Source organism: Excalfactoria chinensis, chromosome 4 (genome assembly GCF_039878825.1).
Source record: "Excalfactoria chinensis isolate bCotChi1 chromosome 4, bCotChi1.hap2, whole genome shotgun sequence".
Classification (NCBI taxonomy): Eukaryota; Metazoa; Chordata; class Aves; order Galliformes; family Phasianidae; genus Excalfactoria; species Excalfactoria chinensis.
In genome coordinates this window covers 86,211,704-86,232,342 of record NC_092828.1, presented here as the reverse complement: position 1 = coordinate 86,232,342, position 20,639 = coordinate 86,211,704, and the positions used below count along the sequence as shown (strand labels likewise).

Sequence of the window (20,639 nt, the reverse complement as noted above, 5' to 3'; positions counted from 1 at the left end):
TGGAGCCCATAGGGTTTAATGGGGCCCATAGGATATAATGGGGGCTGCAATACCATTAACAGCGACAAGGCGGCGCTATAATGGAGCCCATAGGGTTTAATCGGGACCATAGGGTTTAATGGGGCCCATAGGGTATAATGGGGGCCTGCAATACCATTAACAGCCACAAGGCGGCGCAATAATGGAGCCCATAGGGTTTAATCGGGACCATAGGGTTTTGGGAGCTGCAATACCATTAACAGCCACAAGGTGGCGCTATAATAGAGCTCATAGGGTTTAATGGGGCCCATAGGGTTTAATGGGGCCCATAGGGTTTAATGGGGTCTGCAGTCTCCAGTCTAAAGGGGCAGAGCCCCATATGCTAATGAGCCATGAAGCCACACCCCCGGTAGGCTGGAGTCCAAAGGGGCGGAGCCTCATTGCCGTATGCTAATGAGCTTATCCAAGGGGGCGGGACCTAGTTATTATATGCTAATGAGGACTGAAGCCCCGCCCCTTCCAGGCTTGAGCCACGCTCCCTCAAGTAGAAAGGGGCGGGGCCTTATCACCGTATGCTAATGAGGTGTGAAGCCACGCCCCCTCGAGCCTAAAGGGGCGGGGCCTTATCATCGTATGCTAATGAGTTATGAAGCCACGCCCCCAAAGGGCGGAGCCTCACTACTGTATGCTAATGAGACACAAAGCCACGCCCCCAATAGGCTTAAGTCCAATGGGGCGGGGCCTCAGAATCGTATGCAAATGAGGCATGAAGCTCCGCCCCATCTAGATACAAGCATCATTAGTGGGCGGGGCCTCATATGCTAATGAGGCTTGAAGCCACGCCCCCAATAGGCTTGAATCCAAAGGGGCGGAGCCTCAGTCTCATATGCTAATGAACCATGAAGCCACGCCCCCAATAGGCTGGAGTCCAAAGGGGCGGGGCCTCGTATGCTAATGAGGCACTAAGCCACGCCCCTCCCTATACTTATAATGGGGGCCTGCAATACCATTAACAGCCACAAGGCGGCGCTATAATGGAGCCCATAGGGTTTAATGGAGCCCATAGGGTATAATGGGGGCCTGCAATACCATTAACAGCCACAAGGCGGCGCTATAATGGAGCCCATAGGGTTTTATCGGGACCATAGGGTATAATGGGAGCTGCAATACCCTCAGCGGCCACAAGGTGGCGCTATAATAGAGCCCATAGGGTTTAATGGGGCCCATAGGATATAATGGGGGCCTGCAATACCATTAACAGCCACAAGGCGGCGCTATAATGGAGTCCATAGGGTTTAATGGGGCCCATAGGTTTTAATGGGGCCCATAGGATATAATGGGGGCTGCAATACCATTAACAGCCACAAGGCGGCGCTTAACGGAGCCCATAGGGTTTAATGGGGTCCATAGGGTTTAATGGGGACGATAGGGATTAATGGAGGCTGCAATACCATAAACAGCCACAAGGCGGCGCTATAAAGGAGCCCATAGGGTTTAATGGGGCCCATAGGATATAATGGGGGCCTGCAATACCATTAACAGCCACAAGGCGGCGCTATAATAGAGCTCATAGGGTTTAATGGGGCCCATAGGGTTTAATGGGGCCCATAGGGTTTAATGGGGTCTGCAGTCTCCAGTCTAAAGGGGCAGAGCCCCATATGCTAATGAGCCATGAAGCCACACCCCCGGTAGGCTGGAGTCCAAAGGGGCGGAGCCTCATTGCCGTATGCTAATGAGCTTATCCAAGGGGGCGGGACCTAGTTATTATATGCTAATGAGGACTGAAGCCCCGCCCCTTCCAGGCTTGAGCCACGCCCCCTCAAGTAGAAAGGGGCGTGGCCTTATCACCGTATGCTAATGAGGTGTGAAGCCACGCCCCCAAATAGGCGGAGCCTCACTGCTGTATGCTAATGAGGCATGAAGCCACGCCCCCAATGGGCTTGTGCCTAAAGGGGCGGAGCCTCAGTATCGCATGCTAATGAGGCTCGAAGCCACGCCTACTTACTATATGCTAATGAGCTAGGAATCCACGCCCACAATAGGCTCGAGTCCAAAGGGGCGGGGCCTCAGTGTCGTATGCTAATGAGGACTGAAGCCACACCCCCAAAGGGCCGGAGCTTGACTGCTCTAGGCTAATGAGGCATGAAGCTCCGCCCCCTTCAAGTCTCGTACGTGGGCGGGGCCTCGTATGCTAATGAGACACAAAGCCACGCCCCCAATAGGCTTAAGTCCAATGGGGCGGGGCCTCAGAATCGTATGCAAATGAGGCATGAAGCTCCGCCCCATCTAGATACAAGTATCATTAGTGGGCGGGGCCTCATATGCTAATGAGGCTTGAAGCCACGCCCCCAATAGGCTTGAATCCAAAGGGGCGGAGCCTCAGTCTCATATGCTAATGAACCATGAAGCCACGCCCCCAATAGGCTGGAGTCCAAAGGGGCGGGGCCTCGTATGCTAATGAGGCACTAAGCCATTCCCCTCCCTATACTTATAATGGGGGCCTGCAATACCATTAACAGCCACAAGGCGGCGCTATAATGGAGCCCATTGGGTATAATGGGGCCCATAGGGTATAATCGGGACCATAGGGTTTAATGGGAGCTGCAATACCCTCAGCGGCCACAAGGTGGCGCTATAATAGAGCCCATAGGGTTTAATGGGGCCCATAGGATATAATGGGGGCCTGCAATACCATTAACAGCCACAAGGCGGCGCTATAATGGAGTCCATAGGGTTTAATGGGGCCCATAGGGTTTAATGGGGCCCATAGGGTTTAATGGGGTCTGCAGTCTCCAGTCTAAAGGGGCAGAGCCCCATATGCTAATGAGCCATGAAGCCACACCCCCGGTAGGCTGGAGTCCAAAGGGGCGGAGCCTCATTGCCGTATGCTAATGAGCTTATCCAAGGGGGCGGGACCTAGTTATTATATGCTAATGAGGACTGAAGCCCCGCCCCTTCCAGGCTTGAGCCACGCCCCCTCAAGTAGAAAGGGGCGGGGCCTTATCACCGTATGCTAATGAGGTGTGAAGCCACGCCCCCTCGAGCCTAAAGGGGCGGGGCCTTATCATCGTATGCTAATGAGTTATGAAGCCACGCCCCCAAAGGGGCGGAGCCTCACTACTGTATGCTAATGAGACACAAAGCCACGCCCCCAATAGGCTTAAGTCCAATGGGGCGGGGCCTCAGAATCGTATGCAAATGAGGCATGAAGCTCCGCCCCATCTAGATACAAGTATCATTAGTGGGCGGGGCCTCATATGCTAATGAGGCTTGAAGCCACGCCCCCAATAGGCTTGAATCCAAAGGGGCGGAGCCTCAGTCTCATATGCTAATGAACCATGAAGCCACGCCCCCAATAGGCTGGAGTCCAAAGGGGCGGGGCCTCGTATGCTAATGAGGCACTAAGCCACGCCCCTCCCTATACTTATAATGGGGGCCTGCAATACCATTAACAGCCACAAGGCGGCGCTATAATGGAGCCCATAGGGTTTAATGGAGCCCATAGGGTATAATGGGGGCCTGCAATACCATTAACAGCCACAAGGCGGCGCTATAATGGAGCCCATAGGGTTTAATGGGGCCCTTAAGGTTTAATGGGAGATGCAATACCCTCAGCGGCCACAAGGCGGCGCTATAATAGAGCCCATAGGGTTTAATGGGGCCCATAGGGTATAATGGGGGCCTGCAATACCATTAACAGCCACAAGGCGGCGCTATAATGGAGCCCATAGGGTATAATGGGGCCCATAGGGTTTAATGGGAGCTGCAATACCCTCAGCGGCCACAAGGTGGCGCTATAATAGAGCCCATAGGGTTTAATGGGGCCCATAGGGTATAATGGGGGCCTGCAATACCATTAACAGCCACAAGGCGGCGCTATAATGGAGCCCATAGGGTATAATGGGGCCCATAGGGTTTAATGGGAGCTGCAATACCCTCAGCGGCCACAAGGTGGCGCTATAATAGAGCCCATAGGGTTTAATGGGGCCCATAGGGTATAATGGGGGCCTGCAATACCATTAACAGCCACAAGGCGGCGCTATAATGGAGCCCATAGGGTATAATGGGGCCCATAGGGTATAATCGGGACCATAGGGCTTAATGGGAGCTGCAATACCCTCAGCGGCCACAAGGTGGCGCTATAATAGAGCCCATAGGGTTTAATGGGGCCCATAGGATATAATGGGGGCCTGCAATACCATTAACAGCCACAAGGCGGCGCTATAATGGAGCCCATAGGGTTTAATGGGGTCCATAGGGTTTAATGGGGACCATAGGGATTAATGGGGCCTGCAATACCATTAACAGCCACAAGGCGGCGCTATAATGGAGCCCATAGGGTATAATGGGGCCCATAGGGTATAATCGGGACCATAGGGCTTAATGGGAGCTGCAATACCCTCAGCGGCCACAAGGTGGCGCTATAATAGAGCCCATAGAGTTTAATGGGGCCCATAGGGTTTAATGGGGACCATAGGGTTTAATGGGGACCTGCAATACCATCAATAGCCAAAAGGTGGCGCTATAATGGAGCCCATAGGGTTTAATGGGGCCCATAGGGTATAATGGGGGCCTGCAATACCATTAACAGCGACAAGGCGGCGCTATAATGGAGCCCATAGGGTTTAATGGGGCCCATAGGATATAATGGGGGCTGCAATACCATTAACAGCGACAAGGCGGCGCTATAATGGAGCCCATAGGGTTTAATCGGGACCATAGGGTTTAATGGGGCCCATAGGGTATAATGGGGGCCTGCAATACCATTAACAGCCACAAGGCGGCGCAATAATGGAGCCCATAGGGTTTAATCGGGACCATAGGGTTTTGGGAGCTGCAATACCATTAACAGCCACAAGGTGGCGCTATAATAGAGCTCATAGGGTTTAATGGGGCCCATAGGGTTTAATGGGGCCCATAGGGTTTAATGGGGTCTGCAGTCTCCAGTCTAAAGGGGCAGAGCCCCATATGCTAATGAGCCATGAAGCCACACCCCCGGTAGGCTGGAGTCCAAAGGGGCGGAGCCTCATTGCCGTATGCTAATGAGCTTATCCAAGGGGGCGGGACCTAGTTATTATATGCTAATGAGGACTGAAGCCCCGCCCCTTCCAGGCTTGAGCCACGCTCCCTCAAGTAGAAAGGGGCGGGGCCTTATCACCGTATGCTAATGAGGTGTGAAGCCACGCCCCCTCGAGCCTAAAGGGGCGGGGCCTTATCATCGTATGCTAATGAGTTATGAAGCCACGCCCCCAAAGGGCGGAGCCTCACTACTGTATGCTAATGAGACACAAAGCCACGCCCCCAATAGGCTTAAGTCCAATGGGGCGGGGCCTCAGAATCGTATGCAAATGAGGCATGAAGCTCCGCCCCATCTAGATACAAGCATCATTAGTGGGCGGGGCCTCATATGCTAATGAGGCTTGAAGCCACGCCCCCAATAGGCTTGAATCCAAAGGGGCGGAGCCTCAGTCTCATATGCTAATGAACCATGAAGCCACGCCCCCAATAGGCTGGAGTCCAAAGGGGCGGGGCCTCGTATGCTAATGAGGCACTAAGCCACGCCCCTCCCTATACTTATAATGGGGGCCTGCAATACCATTAACAGCCACAAGGCGGCGCTATAATGGAGCCCATAGGGTTTAATGGAGCCCATAGGGTATAATGGGGGCCTGCAATACCATTAACAGCCACAAGGCGGCGCTATAATGGAGCCCATAGGGTTTTATCGGGACCATAGGGTATAATGGGAGCTGCAATACCCTCAGCGGCCACAAGGTGGCGCTATAATAGAGCCCATAGGGTTTAATGGGGCCCATAGGATATAATGGGGGCCTGCAATACCATTAACAGCCACAAGGCGGCGCTATAATGGAGTCCATAGGGTTTAATGGGGCCCATAGGTTTTAATGGGGCCCATAGGATATAATGGGGGCTGCAATACCATTAACAGCCACAAGGCGGCGCTTAACGGAGCCCATAGGGTTTAATGGGGTCCATAGGGTTTAATGGGGACGATAGGGATTAATGGAGGCTGCAATACCATAAACAGCCACAAGGCGGCGCTATAAAGGAGCCCATAGGGTTTAATGGGGCCCATAGGATATAATGGGGGCCTGCAATACCATTAACAGCCACAAGGCGGCGCTATAATAGAGCTCATAGGGTTTAATGGGGCCCATAGGGTTTAATGGGGCCCATAGGGTTTAATGGGGTCTGCAGTCTCCAGTCTAAAGGGGCAGAGCCCCATATGCTAATGAGCCATGAAGCCACACCCCCGGTAGGCTGGAGTCCAAAGGGGCGGAGCCTCATTGCCGTATGCTAATGAGCTTATCCAAGGGGGCGGGACCTAGTTATTATATGCTAATGAGGACTGAAGCCCCGCCCCTTCCAGGCTTGAGCCACGCCCCCTCAAGTAGAAAGGGGCGTGGCCTTATCACCGTATGCTAATGAGGTGTGAAGCCACGCCCCCAAATAGGCGGAGCCTCACTGCTGTATGCTAATGAGGCATGAAGCCACGCCCCCAATGGGCTTGTGCCTAAAGGGGCGGAGCCTCAGTATCGCATGCTAATGAGGCTCGAAGCCACGCCTACTTACTATATGCTAATGAGCTAGGAATCCACGCCCACAATAGGCTCGAGTCCAAAGGGGCGGGGCCTCAGTGTCGTATGCTAATGAGGACTGAAGCCACACCCCCAAAGGGCCGGAGCTTGACTGCTCTAGGCTAATGAGGCATGAAGCTCCGCCCCCTTCAAGTCTCGTACGTGGGCGGGGCCTCGTATGCTAATGAGACACAAAGCCACGCCCCCAATAGGCTTAAGTCCAATGGGGCGGGGCCTCAGAATCGTATGCAAATGAGGCATGAAGCTCCGCCCCATCTAGATACAAGTATCATTAGTGGGCGGGGCCTCATATGCTAATGAGGCTTGAAGCCACGCCCCCAATAGGCTTGAATCCAAAGGGGCGGAGCCTCAGTCTCATATGCTAATGAACCATGAAGCCACGCCCCCAATAGGCTGGAGTCCAAAGGGGCGGGGCCTCGTATGCTAATGAGGCACTAAGCCATTCCCCTCCCTATACTTATAATGGGGGCCTGCAATACCATTAACAGCCACAAGGCGGCGCTATAATGGAGCCCATTGGGTATAATGGGGCCCATAGGGTATAATCGGGACCATAGGGTTTAATGGGAGCTGCAATACCCTCAGCGGCCACAAGGTGGCGCTATAATAGAGCCCATAGGGTTTAATGGGGCCCATAGGATATAATGGGGGCCTGCAATACCATTAACAGCCACAAGGCGGCGCTATAATGGAGTCCATAGGGTTTAATGGGGCCCATAGGGTTTAATGGGGCCCATAGGGTTTAATGGGGTCTGCAGTCTCCAGTCTAAAGGGGCAGAGCCCCATATGCTAATGAGCCATGAAGCCACACCCCCGGTAGGCTGGAGTCCAAAGGGGCGGAGCCTCATTGCCGTATGCTAATGAGCTTATCCAAGGGGGCGGGACCTAGTTATTATATGCTAATGAGGACTGAAGCCCCGCCCCTTCCAGGCTTGAGCCACGCCCCCTCAAGTAGAAAGGGGCGGGGCCTTATCACCGTATGCTAATGAGGTGTGAAGCCACGCCCCCTCGAGCCTAAAGGGGCGGGGCCTTATCATCGTATGCTAATGAGTTATGAAGCCACGCCCCCAAAGGGGCGGAGCCTCACTACTGTATGCTAATGAGACACAAAGCCACGCCCCCAATAGGCTTAAGTCCAATGGGGCGGGGCCTCAGAATCGTATGCAAATGAGGCATGAAGCTCCGCCCCATCTAGATACAAGTATCATTAGTGGGCGGGGCCTCATATGCTAATGAGGCTTGAAGCCACGCCCCCAATAGGCTTGAATCCAAAGGGGCGGAGCCTCAGTCTCATATGCTAATGAACCATGAAGCCACGCCCCCAATAGGCTGGAGTCCAAAGGGGCGGGGCCTCGTATGCTAATGAGGCACTAAGCCACGCCCCTCCCTATACTTATAATGGGGGCCTGCAATACCATTAACAGCCACAAGGCGGCGCTATAATGGAGCCCATAGGGTTTAATGGAGCCCATAGGGTATAATGGGGGCCTGCAATACCATTAACAGCCACAAGGCGGCGCTATAATGGAGCCCATAGGGTTTAATGGGGCCCTTAAGGTTTAATGGGAGATGCAATACCCTCAGCGGCCACAAGGCGGCGCTATAATAGAGCCCATAGGGTTTAATGGGGCCCATAGGGTATAATGGGGGCCTGCAATACCATTAACAGCCACAAGGCGGCGCTATAATGGAGCCCATAGGGTATAATGGGGCCCATAGGGTTTAATGGGAGCTGCAATACCCTCAGCGGCCACAAGGTGGCGCTATAATAGAGCCCATAGGGTTTAATGGGGCCCATAGGGTATAATGGGGGCCTGCAATACCATTAACAGCCACAAGGCGGCGCTATAATGGAGCCCATAGGGTATAATGGGGCCCATAGGGTATAATCGGGACCATAGGGCTTAATGGGAGCTGCAATACCCTCAGCGGCCACAAGGTGGCGCTATAATAGAGCCCATAGGGTTTAATGGGGCCCATAGGATATAATGGGGGCCTGCAATACCATTAACAGCCACAAGGCGGCGCTATAATGGAGTCCATAGGGTTTAATGGGGCCCATAGGTTTTAATGGGGCCCATAGGATATAATGGGGGCTGCAATACCATTAACAGCCACAAGGCGGCGCTTAACGGAGCCCATAGGGTTTAATGGGGTCCATAGGGTTTAATGGGGACGATAGGGATTAATGGAGGCTGCAATACCATTAACAGCCACAAGGCGGCGCTATAATGGAGCCCATAGGGTTTAATCGGGACCATAGGGTTTAATGGGAGCTGCAATACCCTCAGCGGCCACAAGGTGGCGCTATAATAGAGCCCATAGGGTTTAATGGGGCCCATAGGATATAATGGGGGCCTGCAATACCATTAACAGCCACAAGGCGGCGCTATAATAGAGCTCATAGGGTTTAATGGGGCCCATAGGGTTTAATGGGGCCCATAGGGTTTAATGGGGTCTGCAGTCTCCAGTCTAAAGGGGCAGAGCCCCATATGCTAATGAGCCATGAAGCCACACCCCCGGTAGGCTGGAGTCCAAAGGGGCGGAGCCTCATTGCCGTATGCTAATGAGCTTATCCAAGGGGGCGGGACCTAGTTATTATATGCTAATGAGGACTGAAGCCCCGCCCCTTCCAGGCTTGAGCCACGCCCCCTCAAGAAGAAAGGGGCGGGGCCTTATCACCGTATGCTAATGAGGTGTGAAGCCACGCCCCCAAATAGGCGGAGCCTCACTACTGTATGCTAATGAGGCATGAAGCCACGCCCCCAATGGGCTTGTGCCTAAAGGGGCGGAGCCTCAGTATCGCATGCTAATGAGGCTCGAAGCCACGCCTACTTACTATATGCTAATGAGCTAGGAATCCACGCCCACAATAGGCTCGAGTCCAAAGGGGCGGGGCCTCAGTGTCGTATGCTAATGAGGACTGAAGCCACACCCCCAAAGGGCCGGAGCTTGACTGCTCTAGGCTAATGAGGCATGAAGCTCCGCCCCCTTCAAGTCTCGTACGTGGGCGGGGCCTCGTATGCTAATGAGACACAAAGCCACGCCCCCAATAGGCTTAAGTCCAATGGGGCGGGGCCTCAGAATCGTATGCAAATGAGGCATGAAGCTCCGCCCCATCTAGATACAGGTATAATTAGTGGGCGGGGCCTCATATGCTAATGAGGCTTGAAGCCACGCCCCCAATAGGCTTGAATCCAAAGGGGCGGAGCCTCAGTCTCATATGCTAATGAACCATGAAGCCACGCCCCCAATAGGCTGGAGTCCAAAGGGGCGGGGCCTCGTATGCTAATGAGGCACTAAGCCACGCCCCTCCCTATACTTATAATGGGGGCCTGCAATACCATTAACAGCCACAAGGCGGCGCTATAATGGAGCCCATAGGGTTTAATGGGGCCCATAGGGTATAATCGGGACCATAGGGTTTAATGGGAGCTGCAATACCCTCAGCGGCCACAAGGTGGCGCTATAATAGAGCCCATAGGGTTTAATGGGGCCCATAGGATATAATGGGGGCCTGCAATACCATTAACAGCCACAAGGCGGCGCTTAACGGAGCCCATAGGGTTTAATGGGGTCCATAGGTTTTAATGGGGCCCATAGGATATAATGGGGGCTGCAATACCATTAACAGCCACAAGGCGGCGCTTAACGGAGCCCATAGGGTTTAATGGGGTCCATAGGGTTTAATGGGGACGATAGGGATTAATGGAGGCTGCAATACCATTAACAGCCACAAGGCGGCGCTATAATGGAGCCCATAGGTTTAATGGGGCCCATAGGGTTTAATGGGGGCCTGCAATACCATTAACAGCCACAAGGCGGCGCTATAATGGAGCCCATAGGGTTTAATCGGGACCATAGGGTTTAATGGGAGCTGCAATACCCTCAGCGGCCACAAGGTGGCGCTATAATAGAGCCCATAGGGTTTAATGGGGCCCATAGGATATAATGGGGGCCTGCAATACCATTAACAGCCACAAGGCGGCGCTATAATAGAGCTCATAGGGTTTAATGGGGCCCATAGGGTTTAATGGGGCCCATAGGGTTTAATGGGGTCTGCAGTCTCCAGTCTAAAGGGGCAGAGCCCCATATGCTAATGAGCCATGAAGCCACACCCCCGGTAGGCTGGAGTCCAAAGGGGCGGAGCCTCATTGCCGTATGCTAATGAGCTTATCCAAGGGGGCGGGACCTAGTTATTATATGCTAATGAGGACTGAAGCCCCGCCCCTTCCAGGCTTGAGCCACGCCCCCTCAAGAAGAAAGGGGCGGGGCCTTATCACCGTATGCTAATGAGGTGTGAAGCCACGCCCCCAAATAGGCGGAGCCTCACTACTGTATGCTAATGAGGCATGAAGCCACGCCCCCAATGGGCTTGTGCCTAAAGGGGCGGAGCCTCAGTATCGCATGCTAATGAGGCTCGAAGCCACGCCTACTTACTATATGCTAATGAGCTAGGAATCCACGCCCACAATAGGCTCGAGTCCAAAGGGGCGGGGCCTCAGTGTCGTATGCTAATGAGGACTGAAGCCACACCCCCAAAGGGCCGGAGCTTGACTGCTCTAGGCTAATGAGGCATGAAGCTCCGCCCCCTTCAAGTCTCGTACGTGGGCGGGGCCTCGTATGCTAATGAGACACAAAGCCACGCCCCCAATAGGCTTAAGTCCAATGGGGCGGGGCCTCAGAATCGTATGCAAATGAGGCATGAAGCTCCGCCCCATCTAGATACAGGTATAATTAGTGGGCGGGGCCTCATATGCTAATGAGGCTTGAAGCCACGCCCCCAATAGGCTTGAATCCAAAGGGGCGGAGCCTCAGTCTCATATGCTAATGAACCATGAAGCCACGCCCCCAATAGGCTGGAGTCCAAAGGGGCGGGGCCTCGTATGCTAATGAGGCACTAAGCCACGCCCCTCCCTATACTTATAATGGGGGCCTGCAATACCATTAACAGCCACAAGGCGGCGCTATAATGGAGCCCATAGGGTTTAATGGGGCCCATAGGGTATAATCGGGACCATAGGGTTTAATGGGAGCTGCAATACCCTCAGCGGCCACAAGGTGGCGCTATAATAGAGCCCATAGGGTTTAATGGGGCCCATAGGATATAATGGGGGCCTGCAATACCATTAACAGCCACAAGGCGGCGCTATAATGGAGCCCATAGGGTATAATGGGGCCCATAGGGTATAATGGGGGCCTGCTATACCATTAACAGCCACAAGGCGGCGCTATAACGGAGCCCATAGTGTTTAATGGGGTCCATAGGGTTTAATGGGGACCATAGGGATTAATGGGGCCTGCAATACCAAAAGCGGCCACCAGGTGGCGCTCTAACATAAGCTATATGGGACCCCATAGGGTTTAATGGAGCCCATAGGGTTTAATGGGGGCTGCAATACCATTAACAGCCACAAGGCGGCGCTATAATGGAGCCCATAGGGTATAATGGAGCCCATAGGGTATAATGGGGCCCATAGGGTATAATGGGGGCCTGCTATACCATTAACAGCCACAAGGCGGCGCTATAACGGAGCCCATAGTGTTTAATGGGGTCCATAGGGTTTAATGGAGCCCATAGGGTTTAATGGGGGCCTGCAATACCATTAACAGCCACAAGGCGGCGCTATAATGGAGCCCATAGGGTATAATGGGGCCCATAGGGTATAATGGGGCCCATAGGGTTTAATGGGGCCCATAGGGTATAATGGGGGCTGCAATACTATTAACTGCCACAAGGCGGCGCTATAATGGAGCCCATAGGGTTTAATCGGGACCATAGGGTTTAATGGGAGCTGCAATATCCTCAGCGGCCACAAGGTGGCGCTATAATAGAGCCCATAGGGTTTAATGGGGCCCATAGGGTATAATGGGGGCCTGCAATACCATTACCAGCCACAAGGCGGCGCTATAATGGAGCCCATAGGGTTTAATGGGGTCCATAGGGTTTAATGGGGACCATAGGGATTAATGGGGCCTGCAATACCAATAGCGGCCACCAGGTGGCGCTCTAACATAAGCTATATGGGACACCATAGGGTTTAATGGAGCCCATAGGGTTTAATGGGGGCTGCAATACCATTAACAGCCACAAGGCGGCGCTATAATGGAGCCCATAGGGTATAATGGGGCCCATAGGGTATAATGGGGCCCATAGGGTATAATGGGGGCTGCAATACCATTAACAGCCACAAGGCGGCGCTATAATGGAGCCCATAGGGTTTAATGGGGCCCATAGGGTATATTATTTATAGAGTCTTATTTATTGACAATGAAGTCTTATTTATTAGGAATGTTTAATTAGCAATGGAGTCTTACTTAGTGGCAATGGAATCTTCTTTTCAAGAAAAGGAGTCATAATTATAAGCAATGGAGTCTTATTTATTAGGAGTGGAATCTTATTTATTCGCAATATAGTCTTACTAATTAGCAATTGAGTCTTATTTATTGACAATGGAGTCCTACTGATTGGCAATGGAGCCTTATTTATTGGCAATGGAGTTATATTTATTGGCAGTGGTGCCTTAGATATTGGCAATGCAGTCTTATTTATTAGCAATTGGGTCTTACTAATTAGCTGTGGAGTTATATTTATTATCAGTCGAGTCTTATTTATTGGCAATGGAGTCTTATTAACACCAGTGGAACTTTATTAGCTATAGAGCAGTATTAGTATTTGATGGAGCATTCTTAATGAGCGATGTAACATTATTAAAGCACTACAGCATTATTATTGAAATTCAGCATTATTAGCAATGGACTATTAGTAATTAGCAACGGAATGTTATTAAGTAATGATGGAGCATTATTAGTTATTGATTTAGTATTAATATCGATGGACTACTATTAATTCTCAATGGAGAATGATTAATTGCCAATGGCAAATTATTAGTGATGGAATAATATTAATTAGCAATGGAGTAGTATTAGTGATGGAGCATTATTAATTAGCAATAGGCCATTATTATGGTGATGAAGGTGATGACGATGAAGATAGATGGTCCTACAGCACACAATGGGACGATCCTACAGCACACAATGGGACAATCCTACAGCACACAATGGGGTCCTGCAGCCCATGGGATGATCCTACAGCCCATGGGATGATCCTACAGCCCATGGGATGATCCTACAGCCCATGGGATGATCCTACAGCCCATGGGATGATCCTACAGCCCATGGGATGATCCTACAGCCCATGGGATGATCCTACAGCACACAGTGGGGTCAGTGGTGCACAATGGGGTCCAGCAGCCAATGGGATGATCCTGCAGCCAATCGGTGACTGGTGTTTCATTGTGCACACAGATGCTGAGCTGACACACATGGATGCGGAGCGGCAACAATCTGGACTCAGTGGAGGAATCCAACGTGCAGCATGTGAGGATGGAAAGCAGGGAGGATTAAATAAAGGGATCAGCACTGCAATAGGAACAACAGGATGGATATGGGGTATAAGGGATGGTTAATAAAGGCATCAGCACTGCAATAGGAACAACAGGATGGATATGGGGTATAAGGGATGGTTAATAAAGGCATCAGCACTGCAATAGGAACAACAGGATGAATATGGGGTATAAGGCAGGGATGGCTCATAAAGGCACCAACACACAACAGGAACAGCATAGGGACAAAACGCCATCCAGCTATGGGATATAAGGCCATTATACAGACACACACACAGACACACACACAGACACACACCTCACATCAGTTCTCTATTGGGTTTAATGGAGGCCTATGGGGTCTTATGGGGTCTCTATGGGGTCCTATGGAGTTCAAATGGGTCTTATGGGGTCCTATGGGGTTCAAATGGGACCTATGGGTTCCAATTACGGCCTATCGGGTCTCTATGGGGTCCTATGGGGTTCAAATGGGGCCTATGGGGTCTCTATGGGGGCCAGTGAGGTCTTATGGGGTATATGCACACACACGTACACACACACACACGTACACACACACGTACACACACACGTACACACACACACACGTACACACACACACACGTACACACACACACACGTACACACACACACACGTACACACACACACACGTACACACACACACACGTACACACACACACACGTACACACACACACACGTACACACACACACACGTACACACACACACACGTACACACACACACACGTACACACACACACACGTACACACACACACACGTACACACACACATCATGCCCCATAAATATCCCAGAAGATCCCATTAAGCCCCATAAGGACCCCATAACATCCCATAGGCCCTTATTAAACCCCCATAGAGATCCCATAAGACCCCATTAAACCCCATCGGACACCCTAAGGCCCCATTAAACCCCATAGAGACCCCATAAAGGCCCCAAACGATCCCATAAAACCCCATAGCGCCCATTAAACCCCATAGTGACCATAGAGGACATTAATAGCAGCAGTCTGAATCTCCCTTTGCATTGCAGCCCTATTAACAGCAATGGGAGCTACAACAGCGCCGCCTTGTGGACACAACGCAGAACTGCAACGGAGGAGCAACAGCAGCAATAAAGAACTGAATGGAGCCATGGGGGAACAGAAACGAACTTGGGGGGCAGAATACGATGGCTGGACTTGGGGGGCAGAACGTGATGGCGGCACTTATGGGGCACGACACACAGGCTGGACTTGGGGGGCAGAAAGAGATGGCTGCATTTGGGGGCAGCAAAAGGCAATGGCTGCATTTGGGGGCAGCAAGAAGGGCACTGCAATAAGAATTAAGCACTGAAGTGCAGAAATGAGCTCTGGAACGTTACCTTGGGTCTCAGTATGGAACAGATCCAACACAGTCAGTGTGTGCTGCTCTTATCTGCTGGGCAGGCAATTCCCGGCCAGCAAAGTTGAGTTCCGAGGCGTTCCAGGCAATGCAGGTTTCTGTTCCTCGCTGTTCTCATCAGGAGCTGCACATCTCTCAGGGCTCTGCTGGCACCTGTTGGACACAATGCAACAATGAAGGCACTACCCACATGTGCAGGGCAGCACCTTTTGCACAAGCAGGCACTGCAGTGGTCGGGATACCTAAAAATGGCAGAGCTCACAGCCCTGAAACAAAGCAGAAACCAAAGACAAACACTCACCCACAGCCCGCAGGAGGCAAACTCCAGGGAGAAACACCACCCGTACAGCTGCTGACACTTCAATGTGGTCAGGCTGCCCCAGAAATGAGGGCAGCACAGCCCTGACATAAAGAACCCCTCACCCCAATCCAAGGCCCAGAGCTCACCCCACACTCCAAAGGAAGCAGTCCCCAAGGAGAGATACTGCCCTCATGGCTGCCAGCCTTCCAATGCAGCTATGAGCCCCAACAGGGGCAGATCACAGCCCTGCAATAAGGCAGGAATCACTCACCCCTTCCCGAGGAGCGGGGCTCACCCCACAGAAAACAGTCTGCAAGGAGATATGTGTCCCTTGCAGGTGGCACCCCTTAAATATGGTCACAACCCCCTGAGAAAAACAGAGCTCCCAGCCCCAAAATAAAGGAATCACTCACCTCATTCCAGAGACAAACAGCCCACACTCCCAAGGAAGCAATCAGGTACAGATGCTGCTCCTGCCGCTGCCAGCCCTGAAATGGGGTCAGGATCCACTAAAAAGAGAAAAACACAGCCTTAAAATAAGGAAAGGATCGCTCACCCCACTCCATGGCTCACCCCATAAGGAAGGGAACACTCACCCCACCCCACAAGGAAGGGAACACTCACCCCACTCCATGGCTCACCCCCACACTCCTAAGCAATGGAGGGCTATAGGGGGCAATGGGATGATGGGGGGCTATAGGGGGACATTAGCAGCAATTTTATATATCATAAGTAAACCAACAATAGACGACCATCTATTTCATACTCAGTCACACACACTGCCGGCTTCACACTGCACTGAGTCAGAGCTGCAGGCCTTCTTTCAAGCGCTTTGATAGCACTGACTGCAATACACGGTACCTGGCCATAAGCAATAGATGGGAACAGCAGCACGAACACCCCGTTATCGTTGCCATGGCTGAGAACAGCAACGAGGCAACAACCTGCAGCTCCTGCTGCGACGCTCCCGGACTTTTCCCTGCGTCCAAACGCTGTTCCACGGTCCGACTGTTGTTCCCCGGGCAGGAACTGCCGGCAGCTTTTCTACCCCAGCCGGAACCAACCGGACCCGGGAGCTCACCCGGCCGGGGGCAGCGACGATCGCTGCGCTTCTACCCCGCGTAGGACGGCTCCGTCCGGCTGACGGGCTGCCCTGATCCCACGCACAAACCGCTCCGCCGATGGAGGCTCCTTGTCGGCTCCCGCGGGGTTCGGCTGAGGGAGAACGAACGAGAAACCGCGGGGCGCGGCAAAGGCGGGAGAGAACGCCGCTAAAATAGGAGGTCGCCATTTTGGACATGCGCAGTAGCGCTTTTCCGCCGCCGTTTTGGACATGCGCAGTAGCGTCCCTTCCAGCGCGGTGCATTGTGGGATATAACGCGGCAGGAGGAGGTCGGCATTTTGGACAAGCGCAGTAGCGCTTTTCCGCCGCCATTGTGGACATGCGCAGTAGCGTCCCTTCTGCCGCGGTGCATTGTGGGATATCCCGCCAAAATTGGAGGTCGCCATTTTGGACATGCGCAGTAGCGCTTCTCCGACGCCATTTTGGACATGCGCAGTAGCGGCCCTTCTGCCGCGGTGCATTGTGGGATATCCCGCCAAAATTGGAGGAGGCCATTTTGGACATGCGCAGTAGAGTTTTTCCGCCGCCATTTTGGACATGCGCAGTAGCGTACCTTCCGCCGTGGTGCATTGTGGGATATCCCGCCAAAATTGGAGGACGCCATTATGGACATGCGCAGTAGCGCTTCTCCGACGCCATTTTGGACATGCGCAGTAGCGTCCCTTCTGCCGCGGTGCATTGTGGGGTATCCCGCCAAAATTGGAGGAGGCCATTTTGGACATGCGCAGTAGCGCTGTATTCGCCGCCATTTTGGACATGCGCAGTAGCGTCCCTTCTGCCGCGGTGCATTGTGGGATATCCCGCCAAAATTGGAGGGCGCCATTTTGGACATGCGCAGTAGCGCTGTATTCGCCGCCATTTTGGACATGCGCAGTAGCGTACCTTCTGCCGCGGTGCATTGTGGGATATCCCGCCAAAATTGGAGGGCGCCATTTTGGACATGCGCAGTAGCGCTGTATTCGCCGCCATTTTGGACATGCGCAGTAGCGTCCCTTCTGCCGCGGTGCATTGTGGGATATCCCGCCAAAATTGGAGGACGCCATTTTGGACATGCGCAGTAGCGCTGTATTCGCCGCCATTTTGGACATGCGCAGTAGCGTCCCTTCTGCCGCGGTGCATTGTGGGATATCCCGCCAAAATTGGAGGACGCCATTTTGGACATGCGCAGTAGCGCTTCTCCGACGCCATTTTGGACATGCGCAGTAGCGTCCCTTCCGGCAATATAGTCTTATTAGTTGTTAGTTTATTAGTTTATATTTCCGGAAATATAGTTTTATTTCAATTAATCTTTTTGATTGGCAATGGAGTCTCATTTATGGGCAATGGAGCCTTACAATCAATACACTCTTACTTATTGGCAATGGACTCTTATTTAATGGCAATGGACTCTTAAGTCTTAATGGAGTTATATTTATTAGCAATGGAGTCTCATTTATTAGCTATAGAGTCTTACTAATTAGCATTGTAGTCTTGTCTGTTGGCAATAGAGTCTTATTTATTGACAATGAAGTCTTATTTATTAGGAATGTTTAATTAGCAATGGAGTCTTACTTATTGGCAATGGACTCTTCAAGAAAAGGAGTCATAATTATAAGCAATGGAGTCTTATTTATTAGGAGTGGAATCTTATTTATTCGCAATATAGTCTTACTAATTAGCAATTGAGTCTTATTTATTGACAATGGAGTCCTACTGATTGGCAATGGAGCCTTATTTATTGGCAATGGAGTTATATTTATTGGCAGTGGTGTCTTAGATATTGGCAATGGAGTCTTATTTATTAGTAATTGGGTCTTACTAATTAGCTGTGGAGTTACATTTATTATCAGTCGAGTCTTATCTATTGGCAATGGAGTCTTATTAACACCAGTGGAACTTTATTAGCTATAGAGCAGTATTAGTATTTGATGGAGCATTCTTAATGAGCGATGTAACATTATTAAAGCACTACAGCATTATTATTGAATTTCAGCATTATTAGCAATGGACTATTAGTAATTAGCAATGGAATGTTATTAAGTAATGATGGAGCATTATTAGTTATTGATTTAGTATTAATATCGATGGACTATTATTAATTCTCAATGGAGAATGATTAATTGCCAATGGCAAATTATTAGTGATGGAATAATATTAATTAGCAATGGAGTAGTATTAGTGATGGAGCATTATTAATTAGCAATAGGCCATTATTATGGTGATGAAGGTGATGACGATGGAGATAGATGGTCCTACAGCACACAATGGGACGATCCTACAGCACACAATGGGACGATCCTACAGCACACAATGGGACGATCCTACAGCCCATGGGATGATCTTACACCCAATGGGATGATCCTACAGCACACAGTGGGGTCTGTGGTGCACAGTGGGGTCCAGCAGCCAATGGGATGATCCTGCAGCCAATCGGTGACTGGTGTTTCATTGTGCACACAGATGCTGAGCTGACACACATGGATGCGGAGCGGCAACAATCTGGACTCAGTGGAGGAATCCAACGTGCAGCATGTGAGGATGGAAAGCAGGGAGGATTAAATAAAGGGATCAGCACTGCAATAGGAACAACAGGATGGATATGGGGTATAAGGGATGGTTAATAAAGGCATCAGCACTGCAATAGGAACAACAGGATGGATATGGGGTATAAGGGATGGTTAATAAAGGCATCAGCACTGCAATAGGAACAACAGGATGGATATGGGGTATAAGGCAGGGATGGCTCATAAAGGCACCAACACACAACAGGAACAGCATAGGGACAAAACGCCATCCAGCTATGGGATATAAGGCCATTATACAGACACACACAGACACACACAGACACACACAGACACACACAGACACACACAGACACACACAGACACACACAGACACACACAGACACACACAGACACACACAGACACACACAGACACACACAGACACACACAGACACACACAGACACACACAGACACACACAGACACACACAGACACACACAGACACACACAGACACACACAGACACACACAGACACACACCACACATCAGGTCTCTATGGGGTTTAATGGAGGCCTATGGGGTCTTATGGGGTGTCTATGGAGTCCTATGGAGTTCAAAAGGGTCTTATGGGGTCCTATGGGGTCCAAATGGGGCCTATGGGGTTGCTATGGGGTTCAAATGGGTCCTATGGGGTCTCTATGGAGTCCTTTTGGGTCTCTATGGGGTTTAACAGGGGCCAGTGAGGTCTTATGGGGTATATGCACACATATATACACACACATATACACACACACATCATGGCCCATAAATATCCCAGAAGACCCCATTAAACCCCATAAGGGCCCCATAACATCCCATAGGCCCTTATTAAACCCTCATAGGGATCCCATAAGACCCCATTAAACCCCATCGGACACCCAAAGGCCCCATTAAACCCCATAGAGACCCCATAAAGGCCCCAAATGATCCCATAAAACCCCATAGCGCCCATTAAACCCCATAGTGACCATAGAGGACATTAATAGCAGCAGTCTGAATCTCCCTTTGCATTGCAGCCCTATTAACAGCAATGGGAGCTACAACAGCGCCGCCTTGTGGACACAACGCAGAACTGCAACGGAGGAGCAACAGCAGCAATAAAGAACTGAATGGAGCCATGGGGGAACAGAAACGAACTTGGGGGGCAGAATGTGATGGCGGCACTTATGGGGCGCAACGCATAGGCTGCACTTGGGGGGCAGAACGTGATGGCAGCACTTGGGTGGCAAAAGGCAATGGCTGCCATTGGGGGCAGCAAGAAGGGCACTGCACTCAGCATTCAGCACTGCA

The 20,639-nt window shown here is 51.4% G+C and overlaps 1 protein-coding gene and 1 long non-coding RNA gene across 5 annotated transcripts in view; both read right to left on the bottom strand.

Moving 5' to 3' along the window:
• Positions 1-17,018, bottom strand: part of LOC140252191 (uncharacterized) — a 98,810-nt gene extending 81,792 nt beyond the window's left edge. For 2 of the 3 annotated variants that reach the window (XR_011903564.1, XR_011903563.1), the window contains exon 1: positions 15,385-16,248. The gene's annotated coding sequence lies outside the window, so the exon portion shown is untranslated. Of the gene's footprint in view, positions 1-15,384; positions 16,249-16,471 lie in introns of those variants that run through there. The other variant, XM_072336561.1, reaches the window with a different exon arrangement.
• A 1,118-nt stretch (positions 17,019-18,136) lies between these two features.
• Positions 18,137-20,639, bottom strand: part of LOC140251683 (uncharacterized) — a 33,529-nt gene continuing 31,026 nt past the window's right edge. The window contains exon 5 of one of the 2 annotated variants that reach the window (XR_011903447.1): positions 18,137-19,381. This is a non-coding gene — a long non-coding RNA (uncharacterized lncRNA). The remainder of the gene's footprint in view (positions 19,382-20,639) is intronic. The other variant, XR_011903448.1, reaches the window with a different exon arrangement.